This window comes from Brachypodium distachyon, chromosome 2, assembly GCF_000005505.3.
Source record: "Brachypodium distachyon strain Bd21 chromosome 2, Brachypodium_distachyon_v3.0, whole genome shotgun sequence".
Classification (NCBI taxonomy): Eukaryota; Viridiplantae; Streptophyta; class Magnoliopsida; order Poales; family Poaceae; genus Brachypodium; species Brachypodium distachyon.
In genome coordinates, this window is record NC_016132.3 from 40,800,989 (window position 1) to 40,818,401 (window position 17,413).

Sequence of the window (17,413 nt, forward strand, 5' to 3'; positions counted from 1 at the left end):
AATACGGGAAGGAAAGAGGGGAGGGGAGCAGGAGAGGCCACGAAGCGAGGGATGATGATGGGTGGCGGTTTGGAAGGTTTTGGAACTAACACATGCACGCAGGTCGCCGCATGCACGAGAGGAGTGGCTTGTACGAGCTATAGCTTTGGCTCCCGGGCGGCTCCAAGAGAGCAGGATCAATAATGTACGCTAAACTTTCTCTGTCACGTACTGTAACAGCTGAGCACCATAGCTAGCTCGATCGGCCTCTTGATTCGTAGCGGGCGCTACATTGTCACAATGGTGGACGCTCCAATGTGCATATGCATGCATGCATGTTCAAGTTTCGCAAGGTTCCGTGACCACCACCAGTGAAAATATTTTCTGACGCGTTCAAAAAACAATAAGGTTAACTAGCTACTGTCGGGAAGCATAATACTCCCTCCATCCGAAATAAGCACGTCAATTATTTCGGAACAGAGGGAGTAGTATATATTATTTGCCTAGCTTAATTAGCTTGCATGTTGATGCACATATATGCAAAGCATGCGTAAAAAAACCTTGAGAGTACGTGGTACAAAGTAGATCTAATGCTACTTTTTGTGGTGAAACTTGGGAATATATAACTAGCGGGTTAAATCTTAATCGATGTATCCAAACTGTTGAATAAGGATCTATTAGTCTTCCCAATTCTAAATTTTTGTCGTCGATTTAGTTCAAACTTGAAATCCAAAGAAGTATATGTCATCCCAAAATGTTCATACAGTCAACTGCAACTAAAATGTGAATGTCCAACAGGCAGCTGGCCAGCCGGCCCATGCATGCTCAGCCACCAGCTTAGGTCCGCGGTGGGTCCCACAGTGTCCCTCGTACCTGGGACTGCAGGGATCGGAAGAGCCTCTCCGTGAGGTCCAGGGGTTGTGCATGCGCTCGTACGTGTCCCCGCGTTGCAGGATATCAATCTTCCATGCATGCGAAGAAACATTCACCGTCTGTGTTAGACCCGCCATTAATTGCTTCTATGTACTCCTACGAAATAGTATTGCTTCCAGTTTGCCAAGGTAATTTTCAGCGTTTCTTTATTAACTATATTCGGATTAGTTAAGTTAATTAAGAAGAGGTTGAACAAGGTCAATTAATAAGGAAATAGCTTGGCTTCAAAAAATGCATGCTCATATCTGATGAGCTTTCTTTCGTTCTAACTCCTACGTGACGAGCTTAATTCGATTCGATTTTTTCACGGTAGAGCTACCGGCAAAGCTGCCATTCCGGCACAAAACGGGACGGCTTGAGATCCTAATTAAGATTTTCATTTCCATGCAGATGCATGGGTTTCCATATAGCCCATGCTCCCGGTAGCTATGTTAACATGCATGCAAACCCAAGATTTTTGAAAATGGAAAAGATCAACGTACGATGCCGGTCAGCCTAGCTAATGGCCACAAGCACTTCAACAATTGGTTTGGTGCGTTGTCACACCATAGTTACGTAAACCAAAGTTGGCGTCGCCTCCACGCTTAGCTTCTAGAACTCACTAACTGTAAAGTATTAACCCACTAAATGACCAGATTAGGGCAAGGGAATCCCCAAATCCTGTTCATTTGTTCAAATCTGTCCATATGGAGGTCCAAGAGCAAATACATTTGTCCAAAAGTGGTCAAACACTCCGCATTTCTTTCCCAAATTTGGGAAGAGTATGAGGACTTTTCATTTCGCAAAATTCATCCAAATCTTGTCCACTTGTCTTCTTGACCCACGTACATGTCAGAGACTCATGAAGAAATAAATAGAGGGTTACAATTGGAAAAATTGATATTTTGTTCGTCCCTATTTGTTCAAAAACCCTTCAAATGATGAGAGCAAAATGCACTACCGATTATAAAAAAAAAATTGGGGGAAGCGACTGTACTTTTGTGTGGAGCCGTCCAGCGCAGCTAATTAATCAGGCCGGGAGCGGATGACACGAGGCGATTGTGGGCTCAGGTCGTGGGCCCGCGAGCACGCACAGCCACCAGCACAACATCTGCGGTGGGCCACACTAGGCCCCACGTACCTGGGAGTAGGACAGAGTTGAAGGAGTCTCTACGAGAGGCCCAGGGGTTGTGCTCGCATCTCCGCGTTGCAGGCTTGCAGCCCCACGGATCTCGGCCGGCAGCTTACAAATACTCCTACCACCGATTGATCCCGTTCAATGATTGAACCGGTGGAATGGAAAATACATATTTTCCATAAAAAACATATTCCTGAATCTCCGAGTGAATCTTTTTCCGGCTCCTGGGAGTAGCATTAGGCATTTTGCACAGGAAAATATATATGTTGGCACGGTGTCATACAAAAGTATATATCCAACGATCCCAGGTGGCTTCCCCTTGCTGATAATGCTAGGCCTAAAACGATACACCTGTTCTTGAATCTTGACTGACCGGTTGGTTCACAAGTTAATTACTACGTACTCCCTCCGTTACATAATTCTTCTCTCAAATTTGTCTAAAAATAAATCTATATATTTCTAAAAAGCGTCTAAATACATGTAATATTTCGACAAGAATTATGGAACGGGAAGAATACGTGTGTATTGCCTCTTTTATTATCTTTCATTTCAAAACTCGTCTCCCTTTGTTCTAAAATTTGTGTTAACTTCCAAATTTGACTAAGGTTATAGTAATCTAATTTGAAAATATATTTCAAAATTAATCTAATTTGACACCGTAGTTGTTGATATATTCTATTAATTATAGGGTTGGTCAAAGTTTAGAAAATTTGACAGTGAACAAAAATTACATGCCCTACATTTAAACGGAGGGAGTAAAACAGAAATGTATGGTTCTGAGCCTAGTATGACCTAATTAACTACATGGCTCCCAATTAAGCTAGCTTACAGCTCGAAACTAAACGCAATATTTATTCTAGTCAAGTAAATCTTTTCCAGGCCTTGTATCTCTTGGCTGCCTTCTATGATAATCAGCTACCCAAATGCAAAATATATATGCGCCAAACATCAAGTAACACACACATCGAAATTAGTAATTGCAATGGCACGATAACAGGCTGAAAATGTTTATCAGCATACAAATTAACCATAAATCTCCCTTCAAAAATTAACCATAAAATAGCAGGCTGACATTACAAGTTTAATTTTGATATGACCATTTACATATTTTTACCTTGAACATTAATTGTTGAGGCGGAAAAAGAATACAGAAAACGTGGAGTTGTAAGTACAAAGAATTTTGAGTCTATCTAGTTTTTTTTTACAACATGCAATAAAACTTGAAAGTAAAGCAGCCTACGTGCGAGTACAAGGATGATCGATTGATCTAGCGCAATGATTAGAGACGGAAAAATATATTCCTGAATCTCCGAATGAATCTTTTACTGGCTCCTGGGACCGGGGGTGGCTGTTAGGCAGTTTTGCACAGGAAATGTATATGTGGCACGACGTAATACGTCGTAGAAAAGTACTCCGTCCGTACCTAAACATTTGTCGCTGTTTTAGTGTAAGTTTGTAATAAAACAGCGACAAGTACGTAGAAACGGAGGAAGTACCGTATAGTGAACAAGCTAACGTGCCTAACGTGCCTCCCTTGCTAACAATGCAAGTCCTGAAACGATGCGCCTGTTCTCGAAACTTGACTGACAGCTCGGCTTCATACGACGTGTATTCCGGGAGTTGTCTTCAGGCCTGGCCAGGCAGGTGCGGAGCCGGAAAAAATCATATACTTTCTCCGTCCAAATGAGGATGTGTCAATTTTGATTAAATTTGAATGCATCTATATATTAAGTCATGTCTAAATATATTTAAATTTTGACAAATTTGAGATATCGTTTGTTGGACGGAGAAAGTAGGTGACGAGAACAAATAACAATGTTATTAGGAAAGTCACAACGTACAAGAGTCCAAGCAATTTTTTATGTACAAGTAATCGTTACATTACGTTTTTTTCATCCTCGTATTAAAGTCATATTTTTAGTAACCGCTAACATGTATTACTGAAGGAGCTCTTCTACAATGATTGTCGAGTACTTTCGGTACTGCCGGCCGTATTAATTATGTCCGTTGTCTGTTTCCCTGGGCTGCAACTAGCTAATGTGGTGTTTTGTTTCCTGAGCTGCCTCATCACATAATCCTCGTCATGAGCGTCACCATCCCCTGCTTCGACTGTCCTGCCTATAGCCTCGTTCGGTCCGGCGTCGAGCTCCACGCCAGCACCACCGTGGCCTCAGCCGCAGCCATCCCCCCCCAGTGCATCCAGAGCTTAATCACCGCCATGGACGCCGTCAAGCTTAATATGCTCGCCAACGGCTCGCCAACGACCAGGTCCGCCCGTTGCTGCATGACCTCTCAACCTCCATGGGGAAGCTCGATCGGTACTGTTCTGCCACCGGACTTGGAGGGGAAGGTTAAGGTGAACGAGTGGCTCGCGAAGCAACATAAGATGGGGGCTGGGGACGAGCTCGATCACGGAGCAGCAGGCCAGGCAGCTCAACTTTGACCTGGATTCGATCGGCTTACAGTGCGTTCATGGCCTCCCTTCCCACTGGCCTGTAGCAAGGAAATTTACCGCATGCAGCCACCTAGCTAATTTACCGCACGCAGCAAGGAAATAATAGGAAACACAAATCAGTTGCTGATTTTCCGGCTTGCTGGTTTAGCCTCTTTAGTTAAAAAATAAAACAATAATTCTGGTACTTTTCGTACTTTTCAATACTTTTGTTTTAGTACTTCCTATTTCTCCACCGTTGGATCAGTTAGGTTCGACGGTTCCTAAAATTGCCATCCATTATAAAACTTGTATTATTAAAAATGCTCTAAGTAAGAGTGTAAGTATTTTAAAAAGGAAACACATTGGCAATCCATGGACTTGGCAGGACATCTTTTTGATATATTTTGTTTAGCATGCTTTCTTTGGCAGATGCCCGCCTGAAGAAGTTTTTTTCGTCCCACAGACCTCCCTTTTAGGCCCCGTTCGTTTACTCCCGCTAGGATCAACCGGGATACTTTAGTTTGTAACTCAAATTTCCTAGAATCCCGTCCAATCCCTAGCGGGAAAACCACAACCGAACGAGACCTTATTGTGTAAAATCCCCCGTCTGAATCCGTACTGATGAATGAAGTGAGCAACCTTTGCAAATGGTTTTTCAAAAAAATGAACTTGGTTGGCTAATGTTAGACATGCAGGAGAGAGAGTAGAAGGTACAACGGTGATTTCAAAAATTTCAAGTTGCAAACAAGCTAAAAAAAACTGGAAAAGCCATATCATCACGATTATGCTCGAGAATGTGTTTTGGACTCGGAATGATCCCGCAAGCCAAGTTTATGGGTAAAGATGAAACATTTTCAAGTTTATGGACTAAAATATTCCCACCTGTCAAGTTTGTGGATCTCCAATTCGACTTCATATCTTTAAAATGCTGTGCCTATATCTGTCGGCAGTAGGCTGTTGACTTTGACGATTTTCAACCCTCTTCGCTGTGGTCTTCAGCAAATATTGTGTGCATTTGTTGGTGTTTGTAAATGTACGGTACCCTGTAAAAACAAACAGTCCGCTGTTTGAGAGGTGGCAGGGCGAAGGCGACATGGCAGGATTGCTGGCGTTCTGCCGGAGGAGATGCTCTTGGCGGCGGATGCACTAGAACTCCGGTGGTTCGCGGTCATCCCCTGTTCACGAATCACGCATCCTCTGCTTCCGCGGGGACAGAGCATCCTGCCATTGTGTGACCACTATGTTTTGCTGCTTGCTCAATTGCTTCTGTAAGTCCTGGGCCTATGATTATTGCATTCCAGGCTTGCAGCTAGTTCGTTCTAGTCAGGGTTCTCGAGGTGCTGATGTAGTGACGTGGTACACGAGAGGCCAATGGAAAATCAATTCGTAATTTACCAAAAGCATGGCTCGCCATAAAATTCTGTCCAAAGTTAAGGGATGTACTTAACCTGTTTTGTGTTCTGTATACCTATTAACATTTTTTTTTAGAAATCGGAAGCTTTATTACCTTGGTCTCTGCATTTAGGATGCATACGGTCTAAAGTCTTACATTATTTGTGACAATTTGTAAACACATGACACCATCAAAAAATGTGACAGGCCACACATGAAACCGGTCTACATACTAAGTAACTTAGAACTAGCACGCCACCCAAATCGGGACATAAACTCCCTGGTGATCCACTCTAGTCGTTTGGCGTCAGACTCCATCGGTTTCTTGTGCTGCACCTTCTGTAACAACGCCCAAAATCGCAGCCAATTTGTACATAAGAGCAACCCATGCATACAAAAATGCACTTTCTTCCTATCAAAAACAATGTCATTACGGCATAACCAAATGGACCAAAAAACTGTTGCAGCCCCTACTAAAATGAGGGAACGTAAATTCTTGTCCAGTCCACCCCTCGCAGCCAAGGACCAAAAATATGAGCTATATTGTTCGGAGGCAAAATGTTAAAAGCCACCTGGATTGCTCTCCAAGCAACCTTTGCCATCGCACAATCAAAAAAGAGGTGCTGGATAGACTCATGTTCGTAGCAGAAAACGCAACGGGTATCCCCTTGCCATCTACGCTTAGTCAAGTTGTCCTTTGTTAGAATAACTCCCCGACAAAGAAACCAAAGAAACACTTTAATTTTGAGTGGTAGCTTTAAGCGCCAAAGCAATTTTGACCTAAAGCGGACCCGTGTGTCCATAAGCCTTGAGTACATCGATTTAATGGAAAAGATCCCGGAGGGCAGGAGGCTCCATCGAAAGGAGTCTTACTCGGTCGATAGACGAACCGCAGCAACCGATTCAATAATTTGGTTCCATGCCTCAAGGTGGTGACCGAGCAATGTTCGGCGGAACTCAACATGTGGATGAGAGGTTCCGAGAACCGAAGCCACCATGACATGCTTATTCCGAACAATGTGAAAAGCTACTTATCACAAAGCGGCAAATCCCCACACCACCTGTCCTTCCAGAAGCGAATTGATTCTCCATTCTCCAGATGAAACTCCCCAAACTGGAGGAAAAGATCCTTGACCCGCATCGGTCCCTTCCAAAAGTGAGAATCCGTGGGGCGGACCTTAACAAGAGAGAGGGGTTTTTGACTGAGGTATTTGTTACGCAAAAGCGATTGCCAAACACCATCCCCGGAAAGAAGCTTGAAAAGCCATTTACTAAGAAGACATTTATTTTTTACTTCTAGATTGGAGATGCCTAACCCCCCTTGATTGTCGGAGCACGGGTCTCCGGCACCGAGGTTGCCGAGCACCCCCTTGTTGTTCGGTGGGAGGTGAGGCGAGCGCTCCGGCGATCGCCGGCGTGACGCAAGACACGAAGTGTCGACACTTGGATTTACCCAGGTTCGGGCCACCCGGAGGTGTAACACCCTACGTCCTGCTTAGAGTTGTATTCACGAAATATGTGTATATGTTCTTACAGGTTGCCTTAGGGAGTTCCCCGGTGAGCTACTCGTTCTCCTGAGAGATTGTGCTATGAACGGGAGCAATACTACTTGCTACTGATTGGGGTTCGAACCCTTTGACCGATGGCCTTAGTCCTCCTTTTATAGTCAAGGGGATACCACAGGTGCCAATGTATGCAGCGTGACACGTTCCCTACACGCGTGTCATCGCCACAAAACTCTCCCTATTGTAGATCCACTCTCTGGGCTTCATGCAGCGCCCAGGCCACTGTGCATCGTAAGTAAAACAGCTCCTAGGGTAGCCGCTCTAGACTTGTTGAGCAAGACTAGCCCTGCCGATGTGACTCCTATCGGTGCATTAAATGCACTGCGCCCGTTGTGTGGTCTTGTCTCCACTGTTCCATCGGCCCCACCTGCGACCCCCGAAGCCCCGGTACCCGAGAGGTGCCCCGGTACCGTTGCCTGGCAAGTTGCGGGGAGCGAACAGGTAGCTTCCCGGGTTCGCCCCTGCCGGGAAGCTGGCCTAGCGGCCACTGGTACGACAGTAGCCCCCAGTGTGGGCCGGCAACCTTGAGCTCTCGGGTAGTATCGTCCTCGGTCGGTTGCCGGGCTACACCCTTCCGACGCGTGGGTCCCTAGGCTAAGTTGGAAACCCGGTCACGTAGGCCACCGTTAGACCTCCTCCCATCAGGACGGGAGGGGCGGATGCACGATCTCTGGCCCTACTATTCCTCTGTGCGAGCAAGGAGTTATGGCCACGTCGCGCATGCTGTCTTGATTCCTCCAAATCTTTAGGGCGCTTGATTATTGATCGTGGGTGGCGTTCGTTGCAATTCTGCCTGTCGGGTATAAATATCCATGGGCGGCGTCACAAGGACTCCCCTCCGCCACTGCCCCTGCCATTGCCTCCCCCAAGCCCCTTGCGCTCCACCTCCCCCCCCCCCCCCCCCCCCCGAGAAGCCTCCCACCTTTCTCCTCCCTCCCTCCACCAATGGCACCCAAAGGCCCAGCACATCACAAGGGCGCCAGCAGCAAAGGAGAGAAGAGCGGCAAGAAGGAAATGTCGGAGCGAGAGCGCAGGGACAAGGAGAAGAGGGCCCAGTTCGCGTCCTTCAAGCCCGGCTACAACGGCGAGGCTGTGGAGAAGCTGCGCTTGGCGGTGGCCACCAAGCACAACGAGCACGGCCTGACGTGCATCCTGCCCGTCGGGTCGGACCCCGACGAGCACTACTACCGAGTGTTCGTGAGGTTCATCCTCTCTGGGTTCATGCCGCCGCACTCCCTATTCCTCCATGCTATCCTCTCTGCGTACCGCTTGCAGCTGGCGCAGATTCACCCCACCTCTTTCTTGAAGCTCGCCGTCTTCCAATACCTCTGTGAGGCATTCGTGGGGGTGATGCCGTCCGTGGCGTTGTTCCGCCACTACTACTATCCTCGCGTCGAGAACTACTACTATCCTCGCGTCGAGAAGGGCGAGGCGATGTCTTCCGGGGTCTCGTTCCGTTTCCGGGACGGGCTCAAATCGGAGTTCATCGTCACGGAGGACCGGAAGATCGAGGCAGAGTGGCGCACGGACTGGTGCTGGCTCTACATCGAGGAGCACAACGAGGCCTACATCGGGGATTCTGAGGGGCCGACGGGCGCCCCCGCCGACTACGACGTCTCCCGCGAGGTCGCCGACACCTCCGAGGACGAGGGGTCCCGGGGTGCCGACAACCCCACGGAAGGGGACAGCGACGACGACGTCGTGCCCCTGTCCCGCCTGCCCGCCGTGCAACGAAGCCAGCGCGGGGCAGCCCCCGGCACGGTGGGGGGCTCTGGCGGTAGCGGGAACGCTCTGCCGGGGGAATCTTCGCCGACCGCAGGCTGGTGTTGAACCCAGCGAAGTAAGTTCTTTTCCCTTAACCCGTGCTTTCTGTTGCCCTTGGCATCTTTTCGACAAATAATTTCTCTTGCTTCAGGCCGACGGGGAAGAGGGGTCCGGTGAGCCCTCCACCGGCAACCTCGAGCAAGAAGCCGCGCACAGCCCCCGACACGAGTGGGGGAAGCCCCCAAGTCAGGACGCGGGGGCGAGGCGACGGCGGCAGCAGCGGGTGTGGGCGACGCCGCCCAGACCGCAAGCAAGCCAGCGGCCTCGGGAGCAGGTGCGCCCGGCAACCCGGTCGTGTACATTTCTCTCTTTTTCCTTTTCAGCGGCTAACACTCTTTTTTGCTCTCTTATCCAGGACTGGGAAGCGTTGCCGGGGTCGACCCGGCAATGATTGACGGAGGCGACCGCTGCAGGGGGAGGGGACACCGTGCAAGGTATGCCACGCCCGCCGCAATATTCCTCCTCGTCGCTTTTTCTTGTCTTGCGCTTTATCTCTTTCTAACAATTCTCCTTGCGACCCCTCCTGCTGCCGCAACCATGGGAAATGGGGGCCGCAAAACTCACCCCAGGAGCCACCGCGCCCGACGCGGAAGCCACCCCTAAGTTGATGGTGGAGCAACCCCCCACCAGACAGAGCGAGGACGGAGGGGGCTCTCCCGACGTCCAAGCCACCGACCCGGTGTTAACCGAGGAGGCAGCAGACACCGGGTCTGAGGCCCTCGATCTCGCCGCACCGGAGGCCAGCCGCGAGCGGACGCCCAGCCCCCAGGTGGAGGCAAGGGATGAGCTCGCGGCCGGTGGAAGCGGAAGGACGCGCTCGCCTTTGTCGGCACCCGAGGAGGTGGTGCGGTCACAAACGGTGGCCGCAAGTGCCTCCTCGAGTTCCGAGGCGATCGCGGGCGCAGGTTGGGGTTCGCTGAACTGGGAACCCAAAATCTTCGACCAGGGGCACGAGATCATAGAGGGCATCAAGTGGCAACATCTGGGATTCGTCAGCTGCTACAACAGGGTGCGCCAACAGCTCTAGGCAGCCCAGGGTCGGCTGGACGGCGCAGGAGAAAGTTGAGGAGCGTCGGCAGGAGCTGGCGCGCCTCCAGGAGGAGATCCGGGTGGCGCAACAAGCCCGGGCTGAGGCATCCGAGCCCTCGGTCCCGGAAGCGCACATCCAGCGCCAGCTACAGGAGTTGCGCACGGAGCACCAGCAGGTGCTTGAGTCGCTGGAGGTGGCGCGTCTACGCGCCGAGGGGGAGCACCAGGAAGCACTAAGGGGTTTCCAGGAGCGCCTCGACGAGAAGAGCGGGCTCATCTCCAGCTACTCCTCCGAGATCCAGCAGTTGCGGCACCAACTCGGGGAGCAAGCCACGACAGCCCGGGCTGCGGCGATGCGAGCCGCGTCCCGGGAGAAGGAGTTGCAGGGGCAGCTCCAAACCCGGGAACGCGAGTTCCAGGAGCAGCTCAAGGCCGCGACCGACGCCAACGCAGCCCTGAAGGGCGAGCTTGACGTCGCGAGGAACGATCTTCGACGGCTTGATGAGGAAAACTCGGAGAAGGCGTCGAGGATCTCCCAGCTGAAGGATGAGCTCTGGAGCCAGAAGGCGGAGACCGAGCTCGCCTGCTGCAACCACGCGAAGCTCGGGAGGCAGCGCCAAGAAAGCACGGCCTTGCTCCGCAGGTTGGCGGAGGTGGGGAACGAGTCGCAGGCGAAGCTGGGGGTACCCCCGGCAGCCATCGACGGCAGCAACGTCAACACCCTCATCCCCTTCTTCGCGGAGTTCGTGGGAAGGCTGACGGCCGTGAAGGACTGCATCCGCAGCTTCAGGGACCGGCAAGTGAGTGTCGCCGCATCTCAGGTTGCCGGTGCCATCCTGCCGAGGGTCGACCAGGCCTACCCGGAGTTCCCCTTCGATACCATCTTCAACGACTGGTCGCCGGAGGAGAACAAGGAGGAGCACGCCAACGCCGTCAGCCGCTTCGTCGACGAGATGGTCGCGCAGATGACGGGGCAGGGTGGTGTTGGTGACGATGAGGAGGAGGCCGCCGCCGAGGAGACACCCGCCGCCGAGTCCGCCGCCCCGGAAGCACCCCCCCCCCCCCCCCCCCCCGCGTAGTTGTTTCCCTGTACTTTTCATTTTTTCCTGCAACTGGCATGAGGTGCCTTATTTTGTGTTAGCCCTTTGTCACTCTGAATGTTATCCATAAACTTGTTCGTTTGAATTTTATTTTATCCAATGCCATTTTACTTGCTTTTCCGCCTACGACTAGCTTGTCGGGGAGGGGCTCTGTCTTTCCCGGGCTTTACCTTGCGTATCCGGGGACTCGCCAACCACGTGCTTGGCCAGACTAGGGACCCGGAACGGACCCGTGGTGCCAATCTAGGGCCAAATAGCAGCGGCTAGCCACTCCGCCTGCGGGCTAACTACCCCAGCGTGCACGCCTCCGGAACGGGCCCGCAAGCCACGTGTGGGGGGCGTCCTCCCCCCGCATGCGTCCTTCCTACGCTCCAGCTACACGGGGACTGAGCTTACCTCGACAAACCAGTGTGATTAAAGGAAGAACCGAGGACTCGAAACAAAATACTTAGCTTTCCGTCCTCTTTGCTCTTGGAGCACCTCGTTGAGAGCCGTGGCAAGGACGCGGTGGCAGTGCACCCTCCAGCGACATACGCGGAGGCATGCACCCCCACCACGTCTTCGCGACGCCTCTCGCCTCTTGCATCGCCATTTCTGGTGTCCTTGTTGGGAATATGCCCTAGAGGCAATCATGTATGATGTAATTCCCAATGTATTCATAAATATTATTAAGTTGTCCTTGTTTGAACATCTGATATGTATCATTGAATATGTGATTTGATTGTGGAACTATGTATTCATGTTGTTCATACTAAATTGTCCTTAGTCATTGAGATTGTGCTGGACACATAACCTAGACTAATGTGAAAGTTGGCTGATGACTCGGTTCCACTTGTCATGGGCATGGTGATGTCATTCCAGCTTACACGGACTCGGCTAAAGAGTTTAGCGAGTCGGACTGACCCATATTGAGATGCAACGAGTAGGTCGTCATTTGCATGTCTCAATCAATGTAATCCTTAGACCTGAGGTTATCGCACAATCCGAGTTGTGGATCACCAACTTAGGTTCTGTCAAACGTTGTTTCGTAACAGGGCAGTTATAAAGGCAGAGTTCGGGTTGACTGAGAATCAAGCTGTGTGATGTGGATAACCAAGATGGGATTTTGCCCCTCCGACTGGAAAGATATTCTCTGGGCCCTCTCGAGTGATATGATTCGGGAAGTATGGCCATGCGCGACTTGGTTAACTGTTAACCGGGTCGATCGACTAAGAGTTAGTCGGATGAATCGTATATCACAGATCGAGAAGAGAGTTGAACTATTAAAGGGATGACGATTAATCGCCTATAGTTCGACAAGGTATATCGTGAGGCAAAAGGGACTAAGACGTATGTCACATTGGAAGGTACGTCGTCATGACTCGATGGTACTTGGGAGTCGGCACGTTCTGCTAGGAGCCGCTACCGATTGATCGATTGTGAGTCGGACTCCAATCGTGTCCAAGTCGCCATGAGCCTGCAGGGTCACACACTTAAGAGCGGGAGCAAGTATTTGGTCGGGTTGGACCCGAACTGGAATTGGGCTGACAATGCGAGTTGGACTCGCAGGGTGGATGGCCCACAAGGCTTGGAGCCCACTTCCACTCGATATATAAGCAGGGGCGTGGGATGCCTAAAGGGCAACGGTTTTTCCACTCTCATGCGTTGAGAACCCTAACCCGATTCAGTTCAACCGTTGCACCGACCTAGCAGTCCGCCGCCGGAGCTCCTCCTCGCACGTGTGGATACCGGCAGAGGTGCTGTACGTTCAGCACTTCGACGATCGCGGGATTGGATCGGCTGGATCGGATCGAGGGACTGCACTGCATCAAGGCGCCGCATCGATAATCCGCAACTGCGCGTCTAGTGGTAATCCTTGTGGCCTTCTACCTCGGCTAGATCTTGGGAGTTCGCGTAGGAAAAGTTTTTGTTTATCTCTACGCGCCCCTTCAGTCCTTCCATAAGAGATGTGGCAGGGCCGCGATGATGGGAACACCCTCAGCGACAAGCGCAGAGGGATGCACCACCGTCGCCACTCTGCGACATCTCTTGCTTTCTTGCCCGTTGCTGGTGTCGCGCTTGCTCCGGTCTTTAAATAGCCAGAGCGTGGAGGCACTGGCCCTGTCTCAGAGTCCAGCATCAAGCCTCGAAGTAATTGTCATATACGTACAACTTACCCGCAAGACGACGACACCTGTGACTGCTCCACGAGCGTCACAGTAAGCCTTCGTCCCCGCTTATATCCTGCATGTTAGATCTTTGCAATGCCCAGGAAATTTTTCGAAATGCACGAAAAAAGACAACACTAGTTGGATGGCCTCCTGCCTCCCAGCCCTCGGGCACAGAAGAGTCGACCTCAGGCTTGGGTGTGAGCATCTTCTCTATTCCATGGTGCCGCGATGGCACGCAGCACGTTGTGAACGGGTTCACCAACTGCTAGGCCTCGTTCTGAGGTGGCCCGGGAACAAGCTTGGTTTTCGGGGTTCCAGCAGCCCCCCTGCTCACAGCCAAGGATGAAGAGACAATTCTGTGCACCTAAAGCAGGAGACAGAAGCACACATTAATAGTAAAGCACAAAAGTTACTGAAGCAACACTTATCTTTATTCAACTTTGCGCTAATGGATTACAATCGGGCCTTGCCCGGCTACACTAGCTTAAAGAGGCACGCTGCCGCAGCATCACCCATGGGTAAGGCACCACCGTTTCACAGGTAGAACTTGCGCAGGTGCTCAATGTTCCAACTATTGGGCACCGGCAAGCCTTCTTCAGTTTTCAGCCGGACAACCCCCGGTCTGGTCACCTGCACTACCCAGAAAGGGCCTTCCCAGTTTGGAGTCTACTTGTTCCCGGCCTTCGATCCTTGTATCCGGCGCAGGACGAGGTCTCCAACCTCGAGCCCTCGGGGACGGACTCTCCTGTCGTGATAACGACGGAGCCCCTGCTGGTAGCCTGCAGCTCGCACAGCCCGGCATCGAATCTCCTCGATGAAGGTAAGGTCGTCAATTCTCTGCGCGTGTTGGCTCTTGTCGCTGTACGCGCGTACCCGAGGTGACCCATGCTTGAGCTCAAGGGGCAACACAGCTTCTGCCCCGTAGACGAGGGCAAACGGAGTTTGGCCTGTCGCCCGACTTGGTGTGGTCCGTATCGACCACAGCACGAGCTGGAGTTCTTCAACCCAGTGTTTCCCATAGCCCTTCAGCTTCTCAAAGGTTCTCGTCTTGAGCCCACGCAGTACCTCTGCGTTGGCGCGCTCCACTTGCCCGTTGCTCCTCGGATGAGCGACAGAGGCAAAGTGAATTTTAGTACCCATGTCCTCGCAGTAAGCTTGGAACACCGCACTAGTGAATTGCGTGTCGTTATCGGTGATGATGCCGTTAGGCACACCAAACCGGCACACAATGCCCATGAAAAATTTGATGGCCACCTGTGCTGTGACAGCTCGGACAAGCTCCACCTCGATCCACTTCGAGAACTTGTCGATGGCCACAAGGAGGTACTCGTAGCCACCAACGGCTCTCGGCAACTTTCCGTCGATGTCCAGCCCCCAGACCGCGAACGGCCACGAGGACGGATGACTTGCAGGGCTTGCGCTGGTTGGTTGTTCCTCTTGGCGTGAAACTGGTACGCTTCATAGGTCTTGACTAGTTGCTCGGCATCGGCTAATGCTGTTGGCCAGTAGAAGCCGTGCCGGAATGCTTTTCCAGCTAGCGCCCTGGAGGCCACATGGTGCGAGCATGTGCCTCGATGGATATCCTCCAGCGGCGTGCCCCCTTCTTCTTGGGGCACGCAAAGGAGCATAATTCTGTTAGGACGCCTCCGGTAGAGATCACCATCCACCAGAGCGTACATTTTGGCTTGGCGGGCCACTCGCTCCGCGGAAACGTCTTTCTCCGGGAGGGTCCCATTCCTGAGGTAGCGAACAATATCCGCTCCCCAGGGTGGCGGTTCCCGGCTCGCGCATGCCACGAGCTTGGTGGCATGGTGCCCCCCAGCTGTGGGGTCTCCTTGGGTTGCCGGAGGGGCTTCCCCGGCAACTGTCTTGGGATCGACAGAGGGCTTTAACTGCCTCTGTACGAACACCCCAGAAGGCACCTTGTTGCGTTCCGCTTCCTACTTGGACAGTTCATCCGCAACAAAGTTGTCTTTGCGCTTCACGTGCTCAAACTGAAGTCCCTTGAACTTGGACTCCAGCTTTCGCACTTCCTCCACGTACGCTGCCATCTGAGGGCAGTCGTAGTCCTTGTTCACCTGGTTTATCACGAGTTGTGAATCCCCGCGAACAACCAGGCGCTTGATGTCAAGGGCGATCGCCGCGTGTAGCCCGGCTAGCAGCCCTTCATACTCTGTTGTCCCCCGCCGCGGTGCCGCAGAGCGCGACGAGGAGCGACGCGACGGCGACGACGCCGGGGCGCAGCCGGTGCTGCGTTGGTGGCGTTGGCATGCTTGGAGACGGAAGTGGCTGCGAGGGGCGTTTTTTTGGAAGCGAAAACGAGTTGAGGAGGTTTGGTTTTGTGGGTTGAGGATCTCATCCGATGGCGACCGGAAATGGGTCTAATGTAAGTTGCCCAAAAGGAGGCGGCGGGACGGGTGGCGCGTGACGATGGCGACCGGCCGGTACCAGGGGCAAATGGAGTGGAGAGGGTTTTGGCTCGCTGGATGTGGGGCGGAAGCGGGCCGTCGTTGTTGGGCGGGGGCGGGGATCAATGCGCGCGCCGTCGGCGTTGGCCATGCCGACCACAAAGAAGGAAAGCGGAAGCATTCGGGAAACAATAACGCTGCACGTACAGGCAATTTACGGGATGTTACGGGAAAGCGGAAGCATTACGGGAAAGAGTTGGTCACCTACTGTAGCCGTTTTGGAACAGGATGACTGGATGAAGGTGCACCTGCTGTATAGTCGAGATAGTTTCTAACTGACGTCCTTGACAAGGGTTCGACATATTAATTTGAAGGAGATTCATCGATACTTCCTCCGTTTCATAATTTTTGTCAAAATATTACATGTATGATACATGTTTTTTTAACAAATTTGAGACAACAATTATGCAACGGAAGGAGTATTCAATATTATTCAGCAGAGACTCGGTAATATTCGATGTTTGTTCGGCGGCTATCCGATGTTCGTACTTCATCCAAACTGTTGAAACCCCCCTCGCAAGGAGTTTGCTCCTGCCAACCGGCCAGTGGCCACCGCCCAAGCCCAAATTGTATACTACTTCGTATTTTCCCTACAAGAAGCCCGAGTTGTAATCGATGAACCCTAATTTCAGCGTCCGTACTTCCGTAATCATCTTTCCTCTGTCAAATCCATGATTCCCCAAGATCCTTGTTCTAACCCTAGCATATCATATTGATGTCGACGGATCGCCAGGTTCACATGAAAACTTGGATGACAATATGGTATCATCGTCCTCCATGTCCAAACGGCACCAACAAAACTGTGTCATGTTCAAGTGTCGAGGTTGAATACCTGCTGCAATTCAGTCACGAAAAATCGTGTTGGTTACGGCAATTACTACAAGAGCTGCATCATCCGCCATGCATTTGTCATCTAATACCGTGCAGCATGAACAAACAAAGCATATCAGGATTGACCCTCATTTTGTTCGAGATCAAGTTGACCTTGGAGAGACACGAGTGTCCCACATGTGTCCTTGTCCTCTACTTCTCAGTGAGAATAATTTACCGTAACAGTTCTTGTACTTGGACGATGGGCTCACTTTAGCACTCACACTTGCAAATTACTGATTCAGTGCCGTAAATTTGGTTTGTTGACTCGTCTTAATTTTCGTATGAGAGGGGATTGACCGGCATGTTGCATGGGCCCACAGCCACGCCAAACATGGTTCCAGCTGATATCTTCACAAAAGGTCTGACATCTTCAGTACTTCATGAGCTTGCACGTTTAATCAGCATGCACACGCAGAGACGGAGATAACGGGGGCGCCCGGGGACTTTGCCCCCCTTAACAAAAAAAATTCACCTCTGGCTCGTTTAATCATATCCTGCACGTTTAATCAGTAGCTAGGTAACTTGCCCCCCATTTCTGGCTCCGTCCCT

At 51.4% G+C, this 17,413-nt stretch overlaps 1 pseudogene; it reads left to right on the top strand.

The window, feature by feature from the left end:
* Positions 1–4,105: 4,105 nt before the first annotated feature.
* On the top strand, positions 4,106–4,528 carry LOC112270962 (annotated as a pseudogene).
* The last annotated feature ends 12,885 nt before the right edge of the window (positions 4,529–17,413 follow it).